General features: G+C 40.9%; 1 protein-coding gene and 1 long non-coding RNA gene across 3 annotated transcripts in view; one reads left to right on the top strand and one right to left on the bottom strand.

Moving 5' to 3' along the window:
* Sema6d (semaphorin 6D) overlaps positions 1-27279 on the bottom strand; it is a 582801-nt gene that overhangs the window by 474645 nt on the left and 80877 nt on the right. The gene's annotated exons all lie outside the window — the stretch shown is intronic.
* On the top strand, positions 290-26824 carry LOC121140499. Its single transcript, XR_005877370.1, has 4 exons — positions 290-433; positions 1420-1520; positions 2442-2515; positions 26787-26824. It is a non-coding gene; the product is annotated as an uncharacterized LOC121140499 (long non-coding RNA).

The raw sequence follows: 27279 nt of genomic DNA, 5'->3' as shown, positions 1-27279 counted from the left end.
CTATTTTCTGGTCCAATATTACCCTAAAAGGGCAACATAAGATTGCAGGATAATAAAAGCAACACAAATAAAAAAGGTGTATTTTAATAATGTATAAATTATGACAAATTAATTATTCACTTAGACTAGATTTCTTCACATCCATCTTTCAATGTTATGTTAGAAGTTAGGAGGATGGCAACACATGCACACACTAATCATCTGTTTCTACCACTGGAATTTGGGCTCTTGTGACATCACCCATAGTCTTCTCTTCATTTGTTTCATACTCTCTTAGTACCTGAATAAAAGCCAAGATTAAAAACAACAAAACAAAACAAAACCCTCCTCTGTATGAAGCAGCCTTATATATAACTCTGTCTTCTCCTTTAGAATTGGAGGTGGGGTGAGGTTGTTTTCCTCTCTATGCAAATGAAGCCCTCCCAGAGACCAAGTGAGTAACTATGGACAAACCCTGCCCCTCTCTTTGAGAGAAATGCTCTAGGGTGACTGCTCCTGCCCCCTTGCTCCTTAACAGCTGCTAATGAGAGGTAGGGGCACCTGGAACAGAGTGGCAATGAGGTGCACAAACCAGGTGAGAAGATTAGACTTCTCTCAGGGTCATGTGCCATCTTTCCCTTACTTTTAGAGCCATCTTCTGCAGAGAAGGCCTGGATGGAAAGAGCAATAGCTACCTGCTAATCTCCTAGTCTGCTTCTGTTATGTCCCTGGTGGGTCGTTTACATCCAAGCTAAGCCCCTTGATGCTCCACATTAGATAACTAGTCTCTGTCATTTCTGACATCAAGATATTTGAATGCCATGCTACCAGCAGCCTCTGCTCCCTCCGGACCCATGTCTAGATTCATGTTCGCATTTAGGTTAGCGGCAGTCTGGCTGTCCCTGCTTACATCAGTTTACTTACCTGACTTTTGATGGTAGAAGTCATTGAATTTTGCTGTGACCCTAATTCGTCACTGAGTGGATGCAAATAAAGGCCTAGAAAGGAAGGATGACTTGTCCCAAGACAATAATGAGAGTTCTCTTTTCTTGGATTCCAAATTTACTTCTCTATGACCCAAAGCCTAGGTGCCTCCTTCCTGCATCTCAAAATAGATCTTTTTGTTTTTGAGGAAGTTGAGATTCTGGTCCAACTCTGTAGATGAAATGCTTGGCATCAATACAGTAAGGTAGCCCTCTATCAGTGGATTAAGACAATGGCCAGGGCAGTCAGAGACAATACTGTGTTTGATATACAGCACCCTGGGTTGAGCTTATACCTACATTATGTAACAAGCTATGTTAGGATAAGTCTGGCCTTAAAGGACTTCACAGAGGCAGGTAGGTGGCAGAAGGAAAAGTTGGTGACTGGAGTTGAGGGATCAGTAAACCTACCATTTGAGCCTTGCTAACAATGGATTAACAGTGTCTCTCATCCCAGCTTACAGGTGACAGGATGAGAGCCCCAAAGGAAAGGATTCACCATGTAGACTCTGCCTGTGCTGTGAAAACTCCACCTAGATGTATAAGGAAAGAACAGTTGTAAGGTCCAAATCTATGTATGGTCATTCTCTGCTTTTGTTGTTGTTCCTGGATATCACCATGCCCTCCTGCACAGCTCCAGGACCAGTCACTGTGCAGCACACATAGCAGGCAGGCACTCTATGAATGCTTAACCTCAAATACATTCTTCTGCATTTACCTAAAATAAGACAAGCTCTCAGTTTTCCTTTTTCCTGATTTTTCAAGTGCATCAATTTCACTTTTGGCACTACAGATTTTACAAGAGCAAATGGCCAGAATGAAATGTTCTAAAGACTGGAAAGCATGTGTTTTAATCTCTTGCTGGGAAGGACCCTTCGGATCAGCACAGGCTAGCACTGTCCCTGAGCCACTAAATGGCTGGGGTCAGTATGGGAGTGAGCCAAGTCATACGATCTGTTGATCCCATTAGTCTCCAAGCTTGCTTAATCAGAACTTCCAAATCTTCTGAGGCTCCCTAATATCCATCTAATAGCTCCATCAAGAATAAACACATCCTAATCTGTCCATGACACATCCAAAGCCATTAACCAAGGAGGTTGGCTTCTCTGTGGAATTGATAAGGGCTTCTTCAAAGAGAAGTGACAAAATTGCCTTTAATAATTCTCCATGCTCAGGCTGAGTTGTTTATAGCACTTACACATATGTGCCTGTAATTTTCTATCAAGAATCTACAGTTTGATTACTGTGAGCTGGCTTCTGGTAGACAGTTGCTGCAAAGGGACAGTTTTGATGGATGCAATTTGCTCAAGTGTGTTTAACATATCCCATCCAGGGTAGTTTGTCATCAGCGACAACAATACAAATATTTTGATTTATGTTGAGCTCATTAATTATTTCCTCACCAGTTTCTAATTTGGAGAAACTCCATGTGTGCTAAATTTATTTCTTTTTAATTTTCCATCTTCATGAAATTGAAAGCCCTCTTGGAATCCTGACTGGACCAACTGTTGTTTACTGGCCAATGTGGAGCAGCTTACTCTCCCTTGCCAAAGGTAAATACCCAAAAGGGATCCAAAAATACATTGAATGAAGACTTGGATGAACACCATTAGAGCTTTAATTTGAGTAAAAACAGTCTTCAAAGGTTATGTGCAGTGAGGGAGATTTGGCTTATTAAGTAGGCTGGAAGCTGGTAAATATTTGAAGTTCTTCCAAGCTGCTTAGGTTATATTCCAACCTGGAGATTTGAGGCAGACCTGCGTGGGGAAATAGAACAGTCAGCTGGAATACACCATGCTGTGTCCAGCTTGAGTATTCCATAAGGATCAGCTGATTCATTTATCTGCTAAGTGTCATTGTAGCTAGTCTGATCCCCTAGTTCACTTGACACTCCAGCCCCTACCCACAGCCATACCATCTTCATCATCCCTTTTGTGACTCTCTTTGTCTCTGTTACTGTTTCTGCTGGACCAACACAGCTTTGAGCATGCTAGGGTCAAGCTGGTGTTTTGTTTCATGTATTTTTTACATTCCAGTCCCAGTTCCTCCTACCCCCTCTCCTCCTACTCCCCCTCTCCTGTTCCCCACCTCCCATCTGCTGGTACTTTTAAGGCTAAGTGAGGAATGATAACGCAGGGATACCTCTGTTGCCACTCTGAGGTGCAAATGAGATAATGTAGGAAATGAAACTCAGAAAACAATAATAATTGATGTTAACATTGTCCACATTATTATTCTCTGAACAAGAAGGAGAAGAAGAGACAATATGACAGTAAGACAGCAAGGAGACACAGAGTAGAGCCAGGAGAGCTGGTTAAGTAGGAAGCCACAAAGACAACCTAACCCAGGAAGCACCCCCTTACTCTCTTCAGCCTGTTGGCGAATAATGCAAAAGATAAGTAGATAAGACAGTCCTCTGCCATCGCCAGCCATTTACCACTGTGCTCAGAGCAACACAACCACTGTGAGGGGAGGCTGGATGTTGCACCCAGTGGTGCCAAGTCACTTCTTTAGTGGCACCAGTGGGAACTCCATAACCCCTTCTAAATCTGTATAAAGCAGTTCCATCCTGCAGGTGGACTCACGCAGCAAGCTGTCCTCAATGCTTCTGGTATTTTTAACTTCCCCTTTATTGATGTTTATAATAAAAGTAGACATTCCCAGTGAGAAGAAAAACCAAACAAAAAACCTTCCCCCTCCTTCATGATGAAGCTAGCTTTAAAAGTCATAAATAGCTTGTAGGGAAACACACCAGTGGACTCTGGGAAGATAGGAGTCAGGATATGTTCTGAAGGCTTCTCCTGGGGTCCCACCCCCTGGAAGGCCTGACTCACCTCCTTCTTGGTTGTCCCTGCTCCCAACACTGGTTTACTTTTTAGCTGCTCAGATCATGTCTCTTCACCCACAAAGAACCACTATACTTCCATAGAAAACCCAAAGTTCATGTCACCCCAGCCAATACATTTTGACACTTCTTTACCCTCAAAACACAATAGATTCATACTAGATGCACTGAGTTCACCTCGAGCCATTTACCTCCTGTTCTAGAAGCATGCAGCCTTTTGTACTTCACACATGTACTGAGTTTCCTGTCAGTGTAGAACTTCACTTTCTCCCTGGAGTCCATGCGCCTACTGCAAACATCACCCCACAGACACTCCCCACAGCCCCACGGAAAGGAGACTTTTCTAACAGCCTTAGTGCCCTGTCTCACCAATGTTTACACCTTTTGTGAGCAGTTATTGCAATGGCTGTTCACATACTTTCACTTGTTTAGAAATACCCAGAGTTGCTTGTGTGGAGAGACCTCTGAATCACTGTTAAATCCTCAGCACCTGGGCCAATGCCTCAAATAAAGTAGATGTGGATTCAGTATTTAATGACTAAATAGATTAAATCTTCAAGACTTTTCCATTTTAAACAAAACAGCATGACATTTTATAACTATATGTTGATCCCATTAGAAATATGTTTGGGGGATGTGAATTAGATATCAAAGGCCACATTGAAGGGAACAAAGTAAATTATTATATAAAAAGACAGTCATTTATTAGATCTGTATCATTCATTTGCCTTCTAGAATCATATGCAGGAAGTAAAATTGAAGAATAAGAGCCACTTACAGTTGGAATTTCTGTTTTATAAAACAATTGAGAAATGACAAACATATCGTGTACCTTTAGGGTCTAAATACTTCCAACACAAACATATAATTTTAAATACATTATTACTTCCTTTTGGAACGGCTGACTTGGCATTCTCCTGTCCATCACCAGTAGTAATCTATTCAGCAAACTGGCTGCAACAGGAAGTCCTGAATTTTGTGTGTCCTTGAAAAAAAGACACCTCCACTCTGATGATTCATTTTAGAAGTGCAAAAGAACTCTCTAAATGGGCCTGAGAAATGTTTGGGGAAAGGAGGAAAGGGCTGTGCTGTAATTGCAGCCATTTTCTTTTCATAGACAAAAATGTAAGGATGACTTTCAGAATTCCACTTGCCTCTCTTCTTTCCCATCCAGCCATGTGCCTGCCAATTCTCCTTTTTGAACAGTGAGCCTTAAAGGGATGCAGGTGTTAAAGCATATTCATATGGAAAACTCTTCTCTACCACAGCCCTGAATTGTGTGGATATTTATGGCAGAGCTACTTCATCCTCACAGGAAATCGTGTTTTTCTACTGCAATTCTCCTACCTGATAACACTCCCGTGTCACAGTTACATCTCCGAGGGAACCCCTGTGAAAACAATAGACTTGTTCCTTTACTTCTACACCTGTGTAAAATACATCCAGGCACAAAGATTGTTTTCCAGTTAGCATCCCCTTTTGCTTTACTTTCTGTCTCACCCGTACAGGTTCCAATGAATAATAAAATGCACAAAGGCAAGGCAGTCCTCTGGGCAGGGTCTGCTGCATTCATAGTCATAGGTTTTTGTGACTTTAATTTTCAGCATGCTAGGCTGCCATAAAGCAAGTGCCGAATAAAAGGGGGCGATAGGATAGCAATGCTATATCTTAAAGTAGCCAGGCCTTTACAAGGTCCACGCAACTGCTGGATGAGCACGCGTGCAGCTCTGAATTGCCTGTAGCTGTTGTGTCCTTCACCAGGCTTCAGGTAAATAATCCAGTAAGGAAGAAGGGGTGGGTGGAGAGGTACAAGATAGAAGTTGAATTAGAAATCTGAGTTCTTAATTAAACTGAAAACCAGATGTGTGATTTTCACCTCTAGCAGATTAGCATGAACAGTTGACTAAATCAGGAAATTGACATCTGGATGTTTCACCAGATTTACCCTAGATGAAAGCATGACTAAATTCTGACTCCTTTGAACCAGTAGGAGAGCACTGGGCAGCTTGTGGAGGGAGAATTAGGCACTTCAACTGCTGAATATTTTAGTTAACAATGAAACTGATCTGAGTGCCCGAAAGCCTGAAAGAACTGCCTTAGCTAAATTCAGGAGACAAAACAAAATAAAATAGCTTCATATATAAACACACACACACACACACACAAAACAAACAAACAAACAACAAAAAGCAGACACCAAGCCTGCCACAAAACACTTCATCTAAAATGGTGACCTGCCTACAAGATTAGCTAGTATAATGACAGCACAGAGCTTATGGTAATAACCAACAAACACCTCATCTGACTTCAGGCCCACTTTGTAAGATGGAACCCATACTAGCATTGCTTAGGTAACAAAGAATATGAGGTGAGATAGCCCAGCAATCTAGGGTAAAACTGAAAAAAAGGTAGCAATAAAATGATTCCTAATGACAGATTATAAACATAATCAGTGCCTTGCTCAGCCCTCCTTCAGGAAATTCATCCCATCTTTCTTCTAAAGCAGTTAGGAGCAAAAACGGAGATGTACAGTCAGGCAATATGCAGAGAACATGAGACCTTGAAACATTTGGAAATAAAGGGAATATCTCCATCAAATTCCTTCCTCAGAGCTCAGGGAACCCTGCAGAAGGGGAGGCAGAAAGGATGTAAAAGACAGACTGCAGAAAGGATACCAAGAAAACAAAGGCCCTAAATCAGCAGTTTTAATACACATATGAACTCAGAGACTGGAGCAGCACAATTGGAGATTGCTTCTGGGCTGGGGGTGGGAGCCTGAGTCCACAAGGCTTGAACAGGTCTGTACCAGATGGGGTCCTAGAGCTGAAAAAGGTGGACACATTCCTCTATCCCCAGCCCAGAAGCAATCTCCAATTGGTAATCACTTGTAAGTGTGAGTATAGTTGGCTCCAAGGAAGTGTCACTAGGGAAACAGATTACTCTAAAATGTGGGCTGCATGCCCAGCAGTAGATGGCCAATAGAAAGTGAACTCAACAGCTTTGTATATTTCTTGTCTCATACATCCTGTCAGGGTTTTTCCACTTTTCTTTCTTCTTTTTTTAATATTTCTTATTTTTCTATTTTCTTTTATTTATATAAATTTCTTCTCTTTTTTACTCTATAGGTTCTTTGTGTATATATTATGCTTTTTAATTCAATGTTTTCGTAGAATTCCTGAGTGTGGAAACGATTGGCCTGATTCTTGTGCCTTCTTCTGGACTCTTTCTGTTTGCTTTTCCCATTCTGATGTGTTTTTGTTTTATCTTATTATATAATATTATATTTCATTATTATCCCCTAGAAGCCTATTTATTTCCTAATGAGAGATAGGAAGTGAGTGGATTCAGATGGGAAGGGAGGTAGGAAGGAACTAGGAGGAGTAGAGGGAGGGGAAATTGTAACCTGGATATATTATGTGAGAAAATAAAATGTATTTTCAATGAATGGGGAACATACAGCCTCTAGGATCTGGTGTGGACATGAACTAGACGTCAGTTAGTATGGGACAGGGCCAAAGAGATGTCAAATCATAGTTAACTCTGATGGGATTTACCCAACTTTAACTCTGTGCTTTACTCTAGGAGTGCACTTCACACATAATTTTCTAGGCCCTAACAAGTTTTCAGTGACCACTTTAGTTCTGTCCCTGGGACCTGCGCCCTCTACAAAGATGCCTTCTTCATAACAGTAAAGCTGGTCTCTGTTTAGATGGTCTTCTTTCTTGGAAACAGCAGCAGTAAACCAATAAATATTAGAACTTCTGCCTTGAAAGAACTATGTTGCTCGGGTCAACACACAATCCATGTAGCAGGGGGAAGACACAGCAAAGAGCCAGTGCCTGGTCCTTCTAATCATGGCATCATGGCTCCCATTAAAGATGTCATAAAATCACACTTTCAAAATAAGTTCTTATACACATACTCACATATTTCTTAAGTACATAAAAACTTAAAAAACTTTAAAAACAAAACATCTTGTCTATAAAATAAAGCACTACATATCCTTTCCACCATTAGAGCTCACAGACTGTTTAGGAGAACAGGCCTTTCTGCAACTGTGAGGCTGGAACTTCACAGTCAGAGCTGCTCTTGTCAGTCCCTTGCCCTCTCCATTCTCCTGGTTTTCTTAGATGCCCAAGGCTAACCTACGCCTGAAAGAGTCTTAATGGCTTCTTTCAAAGGCGACAAGATGAATGCAATATTGCACAAGAGAATTAAAGATCTCGGGTTTCAGTCCACAATGTCCAAATATTAGGAGTTAATCATTCTTAAAACTGAGGCCTGGAGCTGGTCACCTCCCATCTCCATCTTGCACAGTTGTTGAAAAGAACTGGGAAGAAAGGAATGAAAATGAATGTACTATCCACACTCCACCTTCTGTGCAGTCTTCCAGCTAGAGGCCAGGAGAAGGAAGGTTCTCAAAGTGCAGAGGGGGTGGAACTCCTGCAGGAAAAGCCCCAGGGGCATTCTGCCAAGAGTGCCTGGGGTTTTCTTTTCTTCTTCCTCTTTAATGCAAGAAAGAATTGTTTCATTATTTATAATAGCTGTCCTTTTCTACCTCAGGAGAAAGAAAGCCAGAGAGAGACACACACACACACAACACACACACACTCTCTCTCTTTATATAATCTTTGAAATTTTATGTTTTGGTCTTGACACAGATTTTTAAAATAAGTAACTGGCATCATCACAACGTAGGGGGTGGAGGAGGTTCCCACAGTCCTTTCTCACTTTCGCCAGAACTCTGCAGTTATTAACTTCTCCAGGACACAGCTCTGAAAAGTACTTGCACAGTATAGTTCCAACATTTCTTTTCAAGTGTTTCTTAGGAATGTTGGAATCTGAACAACAAAACAAATGTCTTTAACCCCAGTCCTGCCTCTGGAGCAGGCCTGACAGCTCTACTGACATGGCAGAATAAATAGCAGTAACACCACAAGCAATTTGGGAAAAAAAGATTTTTTTAAGACCAACCACAGCTCCTTGGAAAGGACTTAAGTAAGTCCATTTCTTCACATACAGAGAAATGGTAGAATGGCTACTGGGCAAGCCTATGAATTAAACATACTAGATATTTTAATCATAGAAAATTGGACATTTCTGCCACAATCATGTATAATAACTGCACATATTGCTACATTAAGCCAGTTCTAGGCTGACTAGATAACAGACATGTCTGGATTTCCTATTACCCATTGCCAGCATCAACGCAAATATTAGTAATTAAGACATCCAAGTGGACTGTAAATGTGTGTATCACTCTTTGCAAAGGTTCCATTGCAAGCACTGTTTCATACAATGAGACTGCCTGGAACATTTCCTATGAAAAGATGCATAAGGTTGCCAGGTGTACCAGCTTGAACCCAGTAATCCAGCTGCTATTAACCCAAATTGAGGCCAAAACTACATGTCATCACCTGTGACTGGTAGAATCTGGCCAATCTGATTCTAGACACCAAGGTTCATGCTTCTAAGAGCAGACAGCTTAGTAAGGAGCTGCTAGAGTGCTTAGAGAATGAGAACAGGAAACCCAGTGAAGGTTTAGAAACTAAGAAATTACAGCAAAAAGCTACATGGGCATGTGATGCTTCCTAGAGTTTAGATGAGTGGCACTCGAGTATCAGCAAATGACAGCTGGAGAAAGCTGGCAGCACCACAAGGAAAGGGTCCAAGTGGGCCACAAGGCATCTACTCTGCTCCGCTACCAAGCTTCTGGCAGTCATTTTGTTCCTATGACCACCCCACTTTGAAATTAGACATTTTTCCCAAGAATTGAGTCATTCTACTAGGAGATTGGATTCAGTAATTTCAGAAAGAAATGCAAGAAAATCAACCTCCTGATACAGAAAAACGTGTCGCATTGAGAGCACTCTGGAGACAGGCTGCACGGACAGATGAATGAGTCTGGGGAAGGGAAACAAAGACTGCCCAGTGACATAAAATGAGTAGCAAATATTTGAATTGGTGTACCCACTCACTCAGGAAACAGGTTCTGTGAAAGGCCATGAAAACTCAGGACTATGTTCTCTATCTAAGTCATTGCTCACCTGTCCAGAGGAACCAGGTAAAGATTTTGGGCATCCTGGAGATGAGCTATGATTTGCTACTTGGAGCATGCAAGCTTGTCTGCCTACATGTCTGGATGTCTGTTATCTGTCTCTGGAAACCTAGATATGCTGGGCTCTATAGTATGTGTACCAGGTGAGCTCAAAGTCTGGATTTCAGGATCCAGCTCATCAAATGCAAAGTTAACAAGCACACTTGAAGACGCTAAATGCAGTCATTGTTTTAAAAACTCACCTGCTTAAGATAAAAGGAAAACACCTCCAAGAATTGCTTAAAAGGAAATAAAAATCATTTGAATTTTTTTCATCTTTGCCCAAGTCACCAAGGAAATTCAACAGTAAACAAGGCTTTGCCCAACAGTCACCAAGGCTTTTGCTTTATAAGGAATCATGACATATGTCCAAAAGAGATTGTACATAGCAACTGGACACCAATCAGACATTCAGTTCCACACTTTTCCCTCCTCCTGCAACCCAGTGTATGCCCTGAAAGAAGAAGACACTATACCTTTTTAAAAATTGTGTTAGTTTCTGCCGTGCTTCTCTGAATGTAGTAGCCCTTCAATGTTCAATGTTCAATGTTCAGTCAAAACTTCAAAGGACACAACAGTTTAACATTCTTGTTTGTACTTTTCTTTTTTTAAGGTGGCATGGTCTATTTTAATTAATGCATCCTAGATTTGACAAAAAATATTCTGAGAATCAAAGAGTAGAAATTCTGTAGGAAGCTTTCATTTACTTGGAGTATCTTTCCAACCGGTCAGAAATTGACTCGATTTTCCAGGAAATAAGTCTCAGACGCTGCTTACCTCTAGTAGTTTTGTGCTGATCCAGTAAAAAGGAAGCAGAAAAAAGACAACTGAAGATGGTTGCAGCTTAGAGAAGAGTAAACAAAGGTCTATAGGAACATTAAGATAACAAAGTACTGCTACTGACATCAATAATGGGGTAATGACATGGAATGCATGGATGCTGGAAGGAGGTAGAGATTGGAAATTACTCAGTTACAGATAGCAGAGAAACAATGGAGAGCCATATATACTTATACCAAATTATGAAATATTTATTGTGAAACCAGCATCCCTTTAAAAGGTCTTCGTTCTCTGATTTGGAGGTGAGAGAAAGAGGCTGGCAGGGCTCAATGAGGGCTTCAGTCTTCAGTCTCATCCTAGACTCTGTGCATATGGAGGGTCCATAGTAAATTTCTACACTTGTACTTCTAGGGCCACAATTTGTAGGAGTGGTTTAGGTATCATGAACTTGAGAAACTGAGGCTATATATAGAACTCCACCTTTGAACAAGGCATTTTCTCTGAACACAGAGATAACACTGGTTCTATGATCTTCTGTACACAAGGAGATCATTCTGTCCTGGGACTCTCAGGAACTCCAATAGGATAATTACACTGTCACAGTACTTAAATTCATGGTCTTCATTTCTCTGCCAGCTGTTGGAATAAATGATAGTCATGTGGTGGGCCTTTCTTCCTGAAGAAAAGAAGACACTGTAGAACTGAGATGTCCTGAGTAGACATAAGCCATATGGTATGGTCAGAAGACTAGTACAAAGTATTAATTTGTGAAGCTATGATCATTTTTACTACATTACTTCAATGTCTAAGTTGTTAAAATAAGTTATATGACACATGTCTGTTTAAAAGTTGTTTACTCTACATCTCAACATGCAAGTATGAATATACATGTATGTTTATGAGTAAATTGATTTATGCAATATACTATATCAACTAAATATATTATTTCTAGCCACATAAATACAAAGGGTTTAAATTTATATGTTCAGCCTTAAAATATTTCAATTATTATTTAATGAAAGATGGACTTTCATTTATATTTAATTATATCCTTCTACCTATACAGAAGGACGATTCTCCACCTCCTAGTTTCTCAATACCTCTCTTCTTCTTCCAGTCCAGTTAAGTTCCCAGAGACAGGGTGGGAGTCATCACCCTTTGAGAACATAGGGCTGAGAGCTAAATGAAACATTCTCATTTTATTTATATGAAAAAGAATGCATTGTTTTCCAATCTGGGTTACTACTTGGCAAACCAAGGGTGACACAAATGACCCTGGTGGGCTTGGGCATTCCAGTTCTCCTTGAAAACTTTGCAGCAATTCCTGTAATTTCTGTTATGCATTGGCTTTTACTAAAGAGATGAATGCAGGCTTGTGTTTCTTAGTTGAAAAAAATTCTTCTGTCAAATGGGCAGTGGGCTGCCAGAGGCTCTAGTGAGTCTTTGCTTACAGAATGCTGAACTACTGCTGTTCTTATTCTACAGTCAGCCAACATACCTGTCTTTCCTAGGCAATGACTTCAGCTTCCCCAGGATGAAAATACAGCAATGTGGTCCCTCTCTCTTACAATTATGAGTCTGCCACTTCACCACTCCCAGGACTGACAAGGAGGACAGAATCTAGGCTGCATGGGGCATGCAGTCTCTCATCTCGTTTCCTCCATTTTCAGTGTCAATCTCATATGGCCTGAGTTTTATCGTCCTGGTTTTCTTGTTTGTCCCTCTGCCTCTTGCAGCTTTGTGCTTCCACAGTATTGAGCACACTCAGTTTCCAATTCACTTCTCTCGAAGTAACAGTAGCCCCAGAGGAGAACTGGCCTATCTTAAATATTCTGGCTTTTCTGAAGACACAACATGTTTTCCCTTTCATTGGACATCTAACCCCCGAGTTCTTTGTTATCAAACCGTTTCAAAAGAAAAAAATGCATTACTCTAAGAATATAAATCCTGAAGAAAAAATGTTCAGGTTTAGACCACCTTTATCATCTTTAGTTTGGCATGATCTGTTAGTGCCCTGAAAACAAATCAGCTGACATATGATTTTTCTTTTTATCTCTATCTTGGTTCTAGTTGTTGGCTCTCCATCCTTCTTTACTCTCCCTCCCTTTCAACTCTGGGTTGCCCAGCAACTTCAAACAGCTGGTTGCCCAAACCGGAAAAGTAAATGGGATTAACTCTGGAGGAAACTAATTGAAGGAAGCATTAGTACACTATGCTGTCAATCAGAATTCTTCCAAAACTTGCTGATTACCTTGCACTCTGCTGTCTTAAGTGAGAGTGTAGACTGTGCAGTGTATAGGTGAAAAGATTGCCACAGACTTGAAATACTAGCAGCAGTGGTCACAGCAGCTACCAGATTCACATCAGTACCAGTTCTCTGCTGGAGAAAGGGCACAAAGTCAGTCCACATGTCTTCCATGACCCAGTCTTCTCCTGCATCAGTCCCTGTGTGCATTTGCTGACTCACTCCCATATCCATTCAGTAATTACTCATCCTACCACCATAAGCCATTAAAGAAATTCTGTGAGCTCAATTGTGAGCCAGTCCTTGGTTTCAACCTTAGCTCCCCTCTTCTCAAGCTCCTGGATAATAAATTAAGTTTCTTAAACTGTCTAAGTCTCAATTTCAACATTGACAAAATCAGTTTATTAGTTCCTGCATCAGAGAGACATTGGGAAAATTATGACAATATCGAAACAGCTACCTACAATGGTTACTGCCAAGTTTAGACCCACTAATTCACCCCTCCTTCTACTGCACAGCCCTGCACATGAAAGAAAAGCTGGTGGTGCCTTGGCTAACTTGGAGCTAATGGCTGTTATTTCAAGCGTAAGGCCACAATATATATGTGGGACTTCATTATGATTTTGAGAGACATGGACAGATATTATTGCCATTTTAAGAAGAAGTTAATAGATTAGGGTGAATGATGAATCAGGAGCAACTATTAATAGTGCCCTTGGCTTTCTAATTAGTCTTTTTATTATTTGACAGTTCCATAGGTTATATAAGAATTTCCATCTTCCACGTCCTCCTCCTGCTGGAATCCTTCTTAGCAAGTTGTCTTCCTACTTTGACGTCTCTTTTGTGTGTGAATCACTGAGTTTGATTAGTTTCTTTACCTTGGCATGGATGGGAGGTTATTTATTGGAAAATGAACAACTTATCTGTGGTTACACAACTGAAGAAGGAGAATAACCTCCCCTAACAACTGTTCTATGTTAATCATCCTTCAGGAAGGAGTGGGGCCTCATGGACTTCTTTCCTTCCCCATCCATGACGAACATTTCAAGAGTCCAGTGTTGTGTGGGTCTTGCACAGATAGCCACGGTGGGCTGCAGAGTTTATGAGTGAAACAGTCATGTGAGTCCAGAACACATCTTATTGAACGCACTTTATCATCAAATATCAATTTATCAGCTACATCCCTTCTGTTCCTTTATTACAATGTCCCCTGTGCCCCAAACATAACAGCTACATTATCTCTAGATTATCTCTCTGTTTGCTTTTTAATTTGTTTAAGATTAGTTTATGTGTATGGGTGTTTTGCCTATGTGTATGTCTGTGCACCAAGTTCACACATGAATGGTGCCAGCAAAGGACAAAAGAAGGCAGAGGATTCCCTGAAACTGGAGTTACAGATGATTGTGAGCAACCCTGTGGGGTTTGGAAACTAAACCCAAGTCCTCTGTAAGAGCTGCAAGTTCTTTTTACTGCTGAACTTGCTAGTTCTACCTCTGAGATTCTGAGCCTACATAATTTCAGAGAATGTTGTTGTCCCTGAAGAATTAATGGTAAAAGGGAAAGAAGTATATATAAAATTTATATATATATATATACCAAATAAGTATATATAGATGTGTTTAATATTGTGTTTCAAAGAATTAGTTTTACTTGCTCAGTTGTAATGTATAAAATATTAATTATTGATGTATGTTAACTTCAAAGATAATATAAAATTATAATAAGACAAAACATTTTGGAATCGCTTTCTAGACCAAATATCTAGACCTTGGAATGTCTGTTCCTAAGTCAAGCTCAATCTAGCAGTGGGGAACCAGATCTCTGGTTTGAGAGACATGGTTAGGATTGTGGCTCTTGTGCTCTTCATAAGTCAGATCAGTGGACTGAAGAACAGAAAAGAGAAGTACCATGAAACCTAAATGGTCCTGTTCAGAATTCTGGGGATCAGATATGTCTGCTCAGAGTTCACATTTTGTTAGTCTGTGAGATGAAACCAATTGCTTGGGAATATGACCTTGGCCCCCCTTTGTCCATCATGACTCATGAAAGTGGCCATTAAGCTTCTGCTTCATTTTTTGAGATGGACACCCAAAACGTTTGTAAGAGGTGAAGATGCTTCTACAGAAAAGGGTTAACTGGAGAATGAAAACAGAGGAGGAAGGAAAAAGGGGAAGAATGTGCTCAAGGACTTTACTGTTGCAATGTGTGGTGCTTGGAAGGCTCTTAAAGCATGATGGGACTTTAGCAGGGCAGCTGGCAACTCGTATGCCTCAGCATGATTGGGGGTTTCTGAGATGCTATCCATTCACACTATCTTCTTCAGTTTATCCCTCTTTCATCAAAACGATGAGTGTGTCACCTGTGCAGTGGGAAGACAGAATAGAGGGCTGGAAAGATAATATGCTGAGTGAAAGTGTTTGCCACCAAGCCTGCTGACCTGTGTTTGAGCCTTGGAACGCACATGGTGGAAGAAGAGAACTGATTCCCACAAATGATCTTCCACACATGCTCTCTTTCCCTCTCTATGTAAACCAGTAAAGAAATAGATAGGAATAATAAATATCCTGTCTCCATAATAAATTTCAAGAGGTCTGCAGATTTGGGAGTCTGCCCTGTGTGACAAACTGCTACTGCTTTTTTTCAGTTTATTCATTTTACAAACAGCTGCTTTCTTCCAATTGTTTTTTAATACAAAGAACAAGCTATGAAATTTAATCCTATAAAGAAACAAAATTTCTTAGCCATTATTTTTGTTTTCTTCAACCAAAAAGAGAGTCCATCTTTGTAATCCAGCCTTTCTAGAGTTATGTATTTCCTCTACTTCAAGTCAGATGGCATTGACAAAAAAGCAATTGGAGAAGAGGCAGACAATAGCCATACCTAAACTACACAGAATAAATACATAATTCAGTGATATTAACCTCTCAGCTACCTGGGAAGATTTCTTTGTAGTTCAAACAGTGAGCGAGCCGGTGAGAGAAACTATGTTTATCATTTATTTAATACACAGGGCTGCAGCCCAAAGAAGGAAAGTTTAAAAGTAATGTCAACAGCCAAAGGATCACACTCACAGTCATCCAGCTCACCTTGCGCTTCTCCCCCAGGCCGAGCTGACATGAATTCATTCAGAGCCATTCTATTATTCATGCAAGGAACTGTCCATCACAAATGCAATATGAAAAGGAAGCATGCTGAGCAAGCTATGGCATATCAGCTTTAATGACTGGTGGTTTAATTTCATGATTTCAGGACTGTTCATTTGCAAGCACCTGAAGCAACATTGTAAAGCTCATGATGATAAAGACAGCATTGGTACACATTAAGTAGCCACCATATCCTAGTTTTGCTAGGATGTACAAGAATTTAAAGTACAAGAGTTTAAAGGAGGTAATAAAAAACAATGCAAAGCCTGACCACAGGATGAGTGGGAGTTGTGCCCCCGGATCTCTCAAGCCTACTTCATAGAAGTCACCTGTCTTTGTGATTGTTTTGGGAAACTGCTCTCACTGTTTCTAGTCCTATATCAACAGAGAAGAGAACATGGAAGACCTCCTGTGTTATCTCATTTGCAAGAGATCTAGACCTGCATGTGGTTGCTGTCCACTGGCAAATGAACACCTCTGCTGACAACTGGGATGGACCAAGGGAATAAGGGATTATAAGAAACATGAAACCAGGCAAGAAGCTGGGACCTGGTATAGACACAGACCAACACTGTCCACTCATCATTTAGCAGAGATCATACTACTGAACTCTATGACATACCCAAGCTACCTTTCCAAAATAGTCTGTTAATGGTTCTAAGTGGTCAAATGTTACCATATAGATAGGTCAAGTACACCTGCTGGCAGATGCATAACCTCCTCCATATCTAGCTGGAAGATGCCTTACCTATTTGCCTTAACTGAAGACCTGGAAAGAGTTGGAAACTTGAGGGAGAAAGATGGATATTTCAGTCACAGTGACTAGGCTTATGGACCCAAGATTTCCTATCCTTGGAAGCCAAGAGCAACAAAAGCCATAGCAGATGTTTTAAAGACCCTGTATTGGTCAACATATTTCAAGACTTACCACCTGGGAATGGGTTGCATTTGCCAGCTGCAGAAGGGTAAGGAGGCAGTCTGAGTCTGAGTAACCACAGGAGAAAGGCCCACACACATGAAAAGTGTTTTAATGCTATATTTCTGGTTGAGCTCTAAATTTTCTACAGATGGGTACTTCTAATATTGTGGGAAAACAGAAGCAACAACGGCAGTGCTAGCCCACCTACTTTTGACTGGCTGGGAGCTCTTCTTGGGGACACACAGACCCGAGGACCCATCTGGCCACTTCTAGTGGAATGTGAAAGTCATAAAACAGCTCTGTAGCCAAAGAAAATGAGAGCAGCGAATGAGCATGAAGAGACAGATGTGAGATGAAGCAGCAGAAGGCCAGAGAGCAATGCTACCAATCAAACAGCCTCTAACTTCCTCAGCATCTGCCAGTGTACTCATGGAGCAGACTCCACAGATATTTCAATTTCATGTCTCAGGATGGGACTGGCAAGTGTTCACACACACACACACACACACACACACACACACACACACACACACACTATATGCCCATACACAGGAACACACATGCTTTTCTTCCCACCCTCCGTCAGTGTGTCTGCTGAACCTTCATACTGTGGGTCCTGCCTCTGGAGTTTCTTGAAAGGTGGAGATGAGGTAGGATGTGCAGCTACTGTGAATGGTTTCTAGCTGGAGTCTAGATCTGGTTACACTCAGCACCAGTGAGCTCAAGTGAACAGACAGAGCAGGTCATGGAGTGAGGACCTTATACCATCAAACATAGAGAGCAAGTAAGTTAGAGAAATAGTTGATTTGGGAGTGACCAGATTGTCCTACAGTCCACTTCCCACCAGTGTTCACCAGGACTCCCATCAGAGTCCACCTCAAGATGGGGAAAGACAGAGTATTATGAATATTGGGGTTAATTTAGAGGACAATGGTGCAAAAAGGGTTTGGACAGTTCACACGGTGTCATCGTCTTCATTACTAGCTAGGAATACATCCATAGAGTGTTCCCCAACATAGATGTTCATAGCACATCGTTTTCTCCTTTCCCATGCCATATCTATTAATGACAATGAGCTAGATCATCTGTTCACAGACCATTTAGAGATATTTAAAAACTGAATCTATGCATGCTCTATGACCATCCAACAGAAATGCCTGTTCATTTACCAAAATACATTTGCTAGAGTATATGTAGCAACAGTACATACAATAAACAGAACGTGAAAACTATTAATATATCTATTATCAATAGAATAGCTGAGTAAATTGTAATAAAACATAGCAATTAACTTTTTCTGCTGTACAACATTCTGTTAAGAAAATAAGGATATATCTCACTATTATAATGTCAAGCAGAAAAAGCCAGACATAAAAATATAAATCCATATATATTCATGTAAATCCATTTATATGTATATAAATTTATATACACACGTGCACAAACATACATGCACCCACATAGCTTAAAAATTAGCAAAACTGCTGGGCATATTGCTGCATGCCCATAACTTACTACTTGTAAGGAGGATTGCAAATTTGGGGCTGCCCCAAAACCCACAGATTTAGTGATTGATCAGATTAGGGTTGTGAGGAAATAAATAAAGGACAAAGTCACAGATACATGAACAGAAAATCTAGGATTGGGTAGGTGTGGTAATTCTGGTGGAGGTGCACCAGCAACAGTCCCAATACTCAGTGCAACTGTTTTATGCACCTGAATAGAGGAGGCAGGTTTATTGCATATAGCTGAATGAGGAGGTAGGGTTATTAAATGCACTTGAACAAGGGTGCAGGGTTAGATAATCTTAATATTGGTAACAGGTCACTATAGGGGAGAAAACTCAGGCCATAAACATATGGAAGGAGGAAGCTGCATTAACATTTTGCACACAGTCACCATCAGCACATGAACCACAGGGAGGCTTTCCAATGGGTCTTATATACCGGAGTCCTTGACTTGGCCATACTTATGTCAATGCACATTCACTAAGGTCTCGCTCTGCTCCCTACATGGGATCAAACTGAACAACATAGAGAAATACTGTCTCAAACAAATAAATAAACACAGGCAAGAAGCATCCCTGCTCAAAGAAGTCAGTAAAGCTATTATTCAAGGTGCAGGGGTAGTGGAGTGCTCATGACATTCTGAATAACAGTTGTGTCAATATTAGGCAGTGTTCCATTTTCAGTGAGAGCATGCTTGCATATGCACACCTATTCTTTATGTTTAAAGAAGAGTACACCAGCACATTTATTACTGTGTGATTTATGACATAAAGATGGACAGGGTTTCCTTGGCTGGCATTGCATCATTACGGCAGAGAGTAGAGTCTACAACCCATCTACTCACTAGGCCTGCAACCAGGGCAAACGTGTGTGATTCACTCTTTGCAAAACAGGGATGAATAAAAATACCAGTGTCATGGCATATCCCAGGGTTTCAATGACAAGAAGCAAGCACTGACAGTGGCTGTGGGAAGGATCAGCTGCGCTGGACCCACATTTTCTCTCCTGTCTCTGGGGTATGATAACTGTACTGTCCAAGGCTGATGAGCCTCCTGGTCTCCAGAGAATGTAGTAGAGTGTGAAGAAAAGTGTGAAGCCTTGTGCACTACCTGTCTCTGCGACCCCAGATACGTTAATGTTTCTCCCACAGGACGGCCTGCATCACCTATTAAAACTAGATGTCTGGGAGTTTTATAATGGCTTCCTTTGTCTGGTTCACAGGCTGCCAACTGTATCTAACATAGGCAGCATTCTTCACCCTCCTTCATTCCAGATAGCCATATCTCCCTCCCCTTCAACTTGAAAAGCACCCTAGAGCTGTTTGTATAGTTGCTGTCTGCTAGAAATGAGTACAGTGAAGAACCATATCATCTTCCTAGACAAATCCACCTGCATCTTCAGAGTGGAGCCTCTTTAGTCTTCCCAACCACCACAACTGGTTCAGAGGAAACAGATGACAATCCCACTGGGACCGTCGTGGAACTTCAGAAGCCCAGGCCCAGGAACTAAGGCCAGGGGAAGGAAGGTGACCCCTATTTCTCTCCTTCCAAAGTTTTACATAGGACTTCTGAAACCTCAGTCCACTCAATCCTAGTATCCTCTGATTTTTCCCATGTAGTCTCTTTGTCCTGCCTAACTTCCCAATTCCTTTCCACTCCTAAGCTGTGTGTTGCTATTTCTCTATCAATTTAGATTTGTTATTATGTATTCATTGAGCTCATAAATAGAACTGTGCCCTGGAGGAACAGCCTGAGAAATTAAACACATTGTATTCAATTTATTTTGAAATTAACACTATGGCAAGTGAACCAAAATTTCATTTCTTTATATACTGGTTAACAAACACACATTCTGGCAGATGTGAAAGCCCCTTTCCCAGCCTCCCTTCTTCCTTTCAAGGCTTTTCAGGATGGAAGTTTGGTTCTACAGGCCTTCCTCCTTTTCTCAAATATCAAGCTTCCCTTCTTTTGTGGACCATCTTAAACAAGCAGGCGGATGTTTCCTTCCTTTCTTTTTAATTGCTCGTGTGGATGTGTGAGGCAACGTACTCAATGAGATGCAAGCCTAGCTGCCCACACAGCAATAAAGGCGGCTTTGTGGGCCTCCCAGCATGTGCTGCTTCTCAGCATTGGGGTCCATGGTCCCCTTCTGAATACGGCTCAGTGACCTTCAGCTTCTCCCTCCCATAACCAAAGAGATGCTCTGACTGTGAGAAAAACAGCAGGTAGAATAGCCAGCACAAAGGGCCTGTCCCATGGCATGTCTATCTTCCTTCTCTCTGACAGTCAATTATTACGGTTTTAAGTAACCGTTGTACTTTAGGAGGATGTGATGCTACTGGGAACAGGGCTGACTGAAGCTATTTCACCTAAAGATTTTTGCTATTCAGCTAGCTTTCCTGTTCATACACTGATAGCAAGGGTGATTAGGAAAAATACTACTCATTAATTCATACCTGAGTGACATAGGAAAGGTTGCTAAGTGCTTCAGAATAGAATAGGCTTACATTGTGATACAGAGAGAGCAACATATTATCTGGTTAAGAACAGAATTATGGCTAAAGCCCACAGTAAATGAACAAACAGAAATTACCTGTGTTGATTCTGCATCATTCTGAAGATGGATTGTTCACTTAGGGAAGGACTCTCACCTTGCACACACTCGTTAGGACTTCAACAGGGCCAGCAAGACTATTGATTTTTAGACTTCCTTGGGTTCTCTTAACATAGATGCAGCCGGATCCTGGTAGTTCTGATTATTGTTTAGTGCTGCAAAGAGCAGATATTGTCCTCCGCATGACAGGCCTGGACTTCTGCAGAGTTCAGAACGGTTAGGTCATTCTTAAGGCACTAACACTAGAAATCAAAGGTAAAACAAATGCTCTATGTCCCTCTAAAATTCGGTGCACAGTTGGCTCCATCACTCAGAACCTGTGGTGCCACCATACAATATGACAGAGAACACAGTTGTTTACTTTTTGGTGTCTAAGAAGAAAGGAGGGGCAAGAGCAAGACGGGACTAGACTATCTCCTTTAAGGACACACACAATAATATTATTTCCTCTCAAGCCTCACCAATGAAGGTTCTACCATATTTGAGTAGTGGCAACAGTGTCGGGACCAAACCTTTAATGTATATGTCACTGGGGAAACAACAGAAGTTCCAAAGTGTGACCTGTCATACAGGGCCAAGAATCTGAAGGTAGTCCGGAGTTATTGGGAATGGAGAAATTCCCCCAACCTTGCCGATGTCACAGGTGAATTCTGATCTGGCCTCCTATCCTTATAGGCTTTGAGGAATCTAACCTGAGTTCCTCATAAAGATCCCCACCACAGTGCTTAGGAAAGTGTTTATGACAAATCGACACTCCGTCCCAATGCACTGCTTACGTACTTAAGCCCAACCAAAGAGGATGAGTCGTTGGATCAAGAATAGCTCTCATTTGAGATTATTTTTGATCAAAGCGAGGTGACTGTTGAGGTAAATGTTCTGAGGGGAGCTGTTAGTTCCTTGGAAGAGCTTTGCTTTGTTTCCTTTCTTCCTGTCGGGGTCCCTCTTTTGTTTGAACTGCCTGTCGCTAGGACTGGAAGGCTCACCTTTGCCCCCACCTCTCAGAAGATTTCACTAAAGTAGTACTAGCACGAACCTTGTACACCCTGTTTCTTCTCTGCTTTGTCCCTCTCTGGTGTTTATCCCTGTTCTGAGTTGGACAGGAACCAACACCATTGCTTTTATACACATGGGGAAATGGTCAGCCTTATTCTTCACCTGAGCCTGTGCTCCCAACACATAGAAAAGGCTCAGCACCCTGCCCCCACTTTTGCCTCCTTGGAGATAGCAAAGTCCATGACCTACCCTTGTACATGGATAGTTTGCATTTGTCTCTGTCCTTCCTGTGAGTTCATAAGACCAGGGGAATAATTCCTGAGTTTATCTACTGCAGGAAGACCAGAGGACTACTCTATTTTCTTTATATTCTCATCAGTTTACAATTTTCTTATTGTACTAAAACAATTTATATACTCATCCTGTCAGATTTGTTATTTCTAATAGGGTTTGGGTTATGCCAGAGTGATCATTTGTTAAAAAGAATAATAATGGGATGTTGTGGTTTAGATCTGTGTATTTCATTAAAACGACAGGAATACATATGTTGAATGGTGCATATGATCTGTACTTAAATACATGTGGTTGTATTGAGTTCTCAAACCCCCAAATGAGAATACATGATGTCTATTCTGTGTTAACTGATAGATTAACCACATTTCAAGTGACTTCATACTTAAAGAAGTAAAGCTAAAGCAACAAACATCTTAAACTGTCTATATAAACTACGTTTTCTTGAACAATGGTTTCTCTATTGTATTGATGTGGCCTGATTATTGTTAAAGCAAGATGAGATAGGACAACGGAAAGGGTTCTGGATCAGGCTGGAACTGGGGCTTCATTGTCATCAATGTCACAGATCTTCCCAGTGACTTAGACATACTGTGAACTTAACTCATTAGAGTCTTAGTTGTTTGATTTTCTATAACCCCCAAAACCTCAATGAAAACTGAAGATGATTCAGTTTAAAAGATATCATCTTTATAAAAATAAAGGTAAGATTAACATAAAGAACATAAGTTGATTAATTCACAAGTAAGCTAGTTATTTAACTTATTTCATGCTAACAAATGTATTAATCAAACAAATTAACAGATTTGTTTTGCTTTTAAAATAACTAAAGAAAGATGGGCTCTTTTACATTAAATTGATATCAACTTTCCACTAGAATGGACTTCATTGTGACTTATTCTAAGTCAGACTAATTAACTCTTTATTAGATTTGATCTAACATATTGGCCAAGACATTCATATGAACAGTTCTGAATGTGTAGAATGGGAAAACTGAAAGATTATTTCTTCATAAGCATAACATACACATTGACATATATTTACACAATTAGGACATAGTCCCACGTTACTAAAATGAGTGCATGTTATAAAATTAAAGCATAGGTAATAAAGGCACAAAACAGATTCAGTATCCCTCATACAGAGGTCTGCATTCAGTTATGCTCTCAACATGAGACTTTACGAGCAGTCACAGGATGGTACAAGTGGAAGATTCTGCCCCTCCATTCCTGATATGGTCGTAACCCCAATCAGCTGTGTTGAAATTACTGCATAAAAATTTCTTCATACTGTGTGTATAAGAAGAACATGTAGCCAAAGCTGGTGTTTACACTCAAGTCCAAGATATTTCACTGTGTAACTGCAAATATTCTGAAACTTTTACACATACACACACACACACACACACTCACACACACCTATAACAAATGCTCCTGATCCTACACATCTGGGGTAAAACACACTCAGAGCCTGTAGAGAAGCACCAAATAAGAAATATACAATGACTAGGATATAAAGACATTCTGAATGAAGCCTACTGTTTATAAGTATGCCTCAAATACCAAATGTGTTCATTAAGTATATAATGAAAATTCAGTTTGTATAAATTGCCATGCAGCATCTAAAAGAAGCTGAGTACATACCACAAAATAAAAGGGGGGAAAGGAAAGAGTAAAAGTTTAAGAACAGTTAAAATATTTAATGATATACAGTTTTGACATAGTAGTTCTTTAAAATGTAGCAGAGAAAGTCCTTCCTAAGACCAGCATTCAACCACAATCACTGTCAAGAAAAAAAAGTAAGTTGGGGGGACTCCAAGAATCATTTACCAACATCTTTAGTGTGCAGATCAGCAAGTCCTGGCAATATGTGGGATCCTGGGAGAAGTGTAGAGAATTTTGAAGAGGGAAAGTTCTCAGAAATCTAGTAGCATGGTCTCCAGAGTGTGCCATTTTCACGCATGCCTCACAGGAATGGCGGTATATCTACTATTATTCAAGTGCAAGTTTATAAGTGGACACTCTTGATTACAAACTCTCTAAGGATGCTCATGACAACTGTCTGAAATCAGAGTCATGAAGCAAAATGAGAAAGTTAGCAGTGGAGAAAGTTTTGCTAAATGACCAGAACTGGGAACACACCTCTGTGGTAGAGTTCTTGCCTAACATGCATGAAATCCCAGGTACAGTCCTGTCCCTAGCACTGAAGAAAAAAACAACTACAAATGACTATAACTGGTTCTGTGCTGGGCATGGCACACGGAGTAGCTCAGTGAACCTGCTTCCCAGTGAACAGAGAAAAGGGGACACATTTGCTTTGCATGTTGTCTAAACAGCAAGAATAGCAGGAGTCTGTGGTGTCTGATTAGAACCTAAGCTTTTGTCTTGCCTCCCCCCATTATGACAGAGCTCCTGAATGGGTGAAGTTAAGAGTGCAGGCTCCTCTCCCTGTAGATCCTAGCTGGAAGATGCCATCAGAACATTATGGGTGAGGACACCCTTCTGTCTAGCTGCATGGGTAGAATGTTAACTCTATCTCCAGAATGGTGCTAGAGAGATACTAGAACCCCAGAATCTCTGGATATGCAGTTGCTAAGACAGTACTTTTATGATGGGTGAGGCAAGCCTTATGACCCTGGAAGAGTCCAAGAAGGCCACAACTTCAGACAAGAGTACTTAGAAAGACAAACACAAGGAGTCCCTCTGGGATTTTTTTAAAGAACTGATACAGTTTTCAACTGACTGTAGAGAGGCAGTCAGGCCTATGGCATGGGGGAGGAGAGTAGCTGGAGGGCTATTAATAGATTTATTTGACATGTAGGAAAAAAATGGTATGCCAGGCCAATTGTCTGCTGGAGAAAACAGAAGAAAAGATGGCTGGGTGAAATCCTCACTGTGTCAGTACCAATCTCTAAAACTGACTCCAGGAATTTGCCTACAAAGATCAAATTCTATTAAATAAGTTTGTAGAGAATTTATGTGCAGGGACCTTGTTGAAAACAATACCAAGATCTGCCTACCGGAAGAGGAGCTCCACACTTCCTTCTACACTGTAAAACAATTGTCACCCAGAGTCACTATCCATAGACCCAGAGACTGTATTCTCAGAGAGCAAGTATATACCCTTAGTGTTGTGTGGGATCATAGAATTCACTAAAATAAACCAGGTATTCACTAAATAAGTCAGTTAGCAAGCACAGACAGGATGTCTCTCAGTGGGGCGTTTGTAACCATAGAGGCTTCAAGATATTACCTAAAACACTCTGTTTTCAGCAAAGCAGTAGAAACAGCAGCATACAATGCACAGACCAAAAAAGGAAAAATGGGAAGGGAAAGTAAACAATGGAAACAGCCTGTGACCGTAGCTGTGCATTAGACTTGGCAAAGGCTTGACAGTTACCTTCATAATTCCATTGTAGGAACTAAAGGGGCCATGATTATGGAAAGAAGCCTATGAGAACAATGCCACACCAAACCAAGTATGTTAATGAATGCTAATAAATAATCAGTATGGAGCATATATCTTTAGTTATCCTTTATTTATTTATTCATGTGTGTGTGTGTGTGTGTGTGTGTATGCTGGTGTGTGTGAGTATATGTGTGAGTCTGTGTGTGTGTTTGCCTTTGTGTCTGTGCGTGTGAGTATGTGTGTGGGCATGCAGTTGCCTTGGTGTTCATGAGGAGGTCAACAATAACTTTGGGGAGTCAGTTTTCTCTTTTCATTATGTGGCTTCCTGGATGGAGCTCAGGCTGTCAGGTCTGGTGGCAAGACCTTTACCTACTACTGAGTTACTTCACTTGGGAAATCCCATGCATACACATATACTACACTGTACAATAATAAAGATTAAAAGCTCTTTAAAGGTTCTGGATAGTGGATATGAATTGGCTGAGTCAGTAAAATGGAGAGAGGGCAGTAGCTTTTATGCAATGGGGGGTGGTAGGAAAATTAATACCCTCACAGAAATGTGTGGACATCAACATAAATGCAATGAAAATTCATGAGAAAAAGACTAAAATGATGAAAGAAAATAGAGAAATAATAGCTGAAAATATCCAATTAAAAATAACAAAACAAAACCTACACATCCAAATGGCTCAGAGAATTCCAGGAGTGATAAATATGAAATACTTGCAGGCATTGCAGTAAATCTTACCCAGGAATATCAGAAAATATAAGAAATGGCAAGCATAGTACAACTGAAGGGTAACTACTAGAAGGGTAAAGAGTCGTGATGACAAAAGACCGGGTTGGCATGTGCAACAACCTTTATGAAAATCAAGTTTGGCCAGATCACAACACACGATTGTTGTAACAAATTTGCATTTCTATATACTTTTTAAACCCATATTTCTTCCTTTCTTTCTTTCTTTTTTTTGGATTTTTCAAGACAGGGTATTACTGTGTGTAGCCCTGGCTATCCTGGAACTTGTTCTATAGATCAGGCTGACCTCACAGAGATCCACCTGTCTCTAATGGGATTAAAGGTATGCACGACTAACTCTCCTAACATTTTATTTTGTAATCCATTCTTTTTATTTAAATGATCTTGCTTCACATGTCAATCCCAGCTCCTTCTCCTTCCCCTCCTCCCACGCTCACCACCAACCAGCTCCAACCCCCCACCCAATCCCCACTCGGCTCCCCAGGGAGGGTGAGGACCTCCTAGGGGATATCCAAAGTCTGTCGTATCATCCAGGGCAGGGTCTCGGCCCTCCCCATGTGTCCAGGCTGAGAGAGCATTCCTACATGTGGTATAGGCTCCCAAAGTCCATTCAGATGCGAGGGATAAATACTGATCTACTCCCAGAGACCCCATAGACTGCTGAGGCCTCCTCACTGACACCCAAATTTAGGGGGTCTGGATCAGTTCCATGCTGGCC

This window comes from Mesocricetus auratus, unplaced genomic scaffold, assembly GCF_017639785.1.
Source record: "Mesocricetus auratus isolate SY011 unplaced genomic scaffold, BCM_Maur_2.0 Super-Scaffold_100004, whole genome shotgun sequence".
Taxonomy (NCBI): Eukaryota; Metazoa; Chordata; class Mammalia; order Rodentia; family Cricetidae; genus Mesocricetus; species Mesocricetus auratus.
Note: the sequence above shows the minus strand (reverse complement) of the source record. Positions and strands in the feature narration are given on the sequence as shown.